This window comes from Apium graveolens, chromosome 6 (assembly GCF_009905375.1).
Source record: "Apium graveolens cultivar Ventura chromosome 6, ASM990537v1, whole genome shotgun sequence".
Lineage (NCBI taxonomy): Eukaryota > Viridiplantae > Streptophyta > Magnoliopsida > Apiales > Apiaceae > Apium > Apium graveolens.
Window position 1 is genome coordinate 144,024,564 of NC_133652.1, and position 3,852 is coordinate 144,028,415.

Below are 3,852 nucleotides of genomic sequence, written 5' to 3' on the forward strand. Positions count from 1 at the left end.
GCCTTAGTTTTAAATGACAGTAAAGCAAGTGAAGATGAACTCAAGTTCCAGTTATTCAAGCTGTGGAGCAAAAGAATAAAGGACCTCATAAGCAAGTTATTTTGGAGCTAGAGGAAGAAGAGTTTTACACCTTCGATGAGCTAGATGAGATGGATCAATACATGCCTTACTTGGATAGGAAATTATATAACATTAGAGTTAATAAGCCTAGGTTTTTTTAGAACAAGGAACAATCTTCCAATAATAATAATTGGAACCAAAGACTCAGTATAACTCAGCTAGCGAAGCTGGCTACAACACTGGACATGTTGACAGATCAAAGAAAGGTGCTTCAACTGTGATGAGTTGGGTCACTTTGCTACTGAGTGCATGAAGCCTAAAAAGGTGAAGAAGGTCAAGGCCTATTTAGAATTGGAGGCAAAGTATTAAGCTCTCTTGAAGAAACAGCAAGGAAAGACTTACATGTTGAAAGCAAAAGTTGGGATGATACTGATGATGAAGATGAGAATGAAGAGTTTGGAAACTATGCACTAATGGCACTTGAAGAAGGAGAATCATCCTCATCAAAATCTGAGGTACCAACTCTAACTACCATTGATTTAAATACAAGCATATATAAAGAAATTGTTGAAAAGATGAGTGTAGAGATATTTCATATCCACACAAGCATGGTGGTAGCTACTGAGGAAGTGAGTAGACTGTCAAAGTTGAATGAGAACCTTGAGATTGAGAAGCAAGATTTTGAACTGCAGCTTGTTGAGCTTGAAACTGTCAAGCAATAAAATGAATATTTGAAGAAAGAGCTGAAGTGTGCAAGTGAAATTGAAGCTGTGTTGAGGGAAAAGCTGGAGAAGAAAGAGGTGAAACTGAAATCTTTCAGAAATGTATCTCAGTTGATTGGTCAGTACCATGAGAAGAACAAACCATGTGTTAACATAGCTATTGGTTTTGACTATGATGCTTTGAACAACAATAAGAAAAGTGAAGGTGACAAAGGCAGAGCAATTGCATATCAAGATGTCCCAGTTATGCTGAGAAAAGTTGATGCACCTTTATTTAAAGCATGTGAAGTCAATTTCAGTGAAGTTGAGTTGGTTATCAAGCAAGAGCTTACAAATGAGGACAATGAGAAAAAATGCACATAAACAACTCCAACTCCTAAAACTGAAAAGAAGCCCATGATAGATCAAGTTTCTAAGAAGCCAGTTAAGGAAATCAAGACTGAGAATGCAGGAAGGAGGAAAAGAATAGGAATGGGAAAAATGGAAAGAAAAAAAGCAATAACTTTACGTTTGTTGCCGATGCTCCCAGGAAACAATGTCAGAAGTTTGGATTTACAAATTACCTAACTCACCTTTGCAAAAAGCCTTTTAGTGAGCCAAAAGTGGGAGCCTGCAGATACAATGAAGCAAATGCTGAATATCCCTATTCTTTCTACGACAAATTTGATTGCATTCCTTGCAATATGAAAGTAATGAGAAGCTATCATAGACTGAGAGTAAATCTCAAAGATGCAAGAATTGAGTCTACATCTGTGAAGGAAACTAAAAATCAAAATTTGAACACTGTTCTTTCTAAATCATGAAATTCTACTACTGCAAATTCTGTTAACAAGAAAAAAGTACCCAACACTGCTTGGGTAGCTAAACACACTTAATCCTCATTGTGTGCAGGGAAAATGAAGAAGGTCATATGGATCATAGAGAGTAGATGCTCCAGTCATATGACAGGTGATAATTCCCTGATATCACAGTTTGAGGAGATGGTTGGCCCATTAGTGACTTTTAGAGACAACAACAAAGGATTCACAATGGGATATGGCAAGTTGGTTTCTGAAAATGTTGTCATTAAAGATGTAGCACGGGTAGCTGGTCTTGAGGTGAATCTCCTGAGTGTCAGTCAATTCACTGAGAAAGGATTCAATGTTTCATTTGACAAAGGACAATGCTCAATTATCAGCAAAAAGACTGGTGAAGTTTCTTTGAAAGGAGCAAGAAAGGGAAGCTTGTTTGTTGCAGATTTATACTCAGCAAATAAGAATGGAAAATGTTACTTCTACACTAAGGCATATGTTGAGCAAAGTAAGTTGTGGCATAAAAATCTCTATCACCTAAATTATAAAGCAATCAATACCCTGGTGAAAAAGGAGTTAGTGAGAGACATTCCAAATTTGGAGTTTGCTCAAAATTAAGTTTGTGAGGCTTGTCAAAAAGGTAAAATGAAGAGGTCTAGTCACAAGAGTAAAAGGAACAAAGTAAGGTTGGTTGCAAAAGGCTACTCACAGGAGGAAGGAATTGATTATGATGAATCTTTTGCTCCAGTTGTAAGACTTGAAGCAATAAGGATCTTTCTCGCATTTGCTGCACACTCAAACTTTAAAGTGTATTAAATGGATGTAAAGAGTGCATTCCTCAATGGTGAGTTGGAAGCAGAAGTTTATGTGAAACAACCACCTGGCTTTGAAGATCCAAAATTTACAAACTTTGTATATAATTTACGGATTTTGTATATAATTTACTCAAGGCTCTCTATGGATTAAAGCAAGCACCTAGAGCGTGGTATGACACACTGTCAGAATTTTTGCGTAAACATGGATTCATTAGAGGAAAAATTGACAAGACTCTCTTCTACAAGCAGCATGGTGGTGACATGATCCTAGTTCAAATCTATGTGGATGATATCATTTTTGGTTCTACTAATGAAATGTTATGTCAAATATTCTCAAAACTAATGTAGAGGGAATGTGAAACGAGCATGATGAGAGAATTAAGTTACTTTCTTGGACTTCAAGTCAGTCAAAGAAGTGATGGAATCTTCATCAGCCAAACCAAGTATGTTAAAGATTTATTGAAGAGATTTGGAATGGTTGATTGTTCACCTGCATCAACAGCTATGTCTACAGCTACAAAGTTGGATGAAGTTAAGAAAGGAAAAAGGGTAGATATTTCAGGTTATAGAGGAATGATTGGATCTTTGTTGTATATGACTGCTAGTAGACTACATATTATATTTGCAACATGTCTGTGTACAAGATTTCACGTCAATCCAAAGGAATCACATTTGATGGTTGTGAAGAGAATTTACAGATACCTAAAGGGAACACCAAACTTGGTATTATGGTATCCTAAGGGAACTGGAATTGAAGATGTTGGATACACAGATGCAGATTTTACTGGATGCACGGTTGAAAGAAAGAGCCCTAGTGAAAGCTGTCAATTTCTTGGACAAAGACTTATGTCCTAGTATAGTAAGAAATAACAATTTGTGTCAACTTCCATAGCTGAGATTGTATACATAGCTATTGTTTTTGTTCCAACAGAAAAATAATTAGCTAACACTTTCACTAAACCTTTGGATGAAAGCAACTTTCACTAGACTTGTTAGTGAAATTGGAATGTTAAATTCTTCATCCTAAAGGCAAAAACTCAGCTAATGTGTTGCAGCAGATTAATTTCTAGTAAATCAAAATTAATTTGATTTAATTGGAAATTTACTGGAATATGAGCTATAAATATTTCAGAATTCTCTGTATATTTATTTTTCAAAATTCAAAACTTAGCTTGGAATTTTTCAAATTCTAAAAAAACTGTCTAACTATTAATTTATATTTTCAATATGTGAAATTAGCATAAGACATAATCAAAATGAACAAAAGTATATAGAGAACTGAGTTCTCGATAAGTCTAACTGACTTCTTGACAAGTCATTTAGAGACTTCTCGATAGAGTTCTCAATAAGTCATTTTCTTGACTTCTCGAAGGACTTCTCGACAAGCCTTATTATGACTTTTCGATAAGTCATTGTAGAGATCTTGATATATGTTAATTCATAGAGTTCCATACAAGTATATAT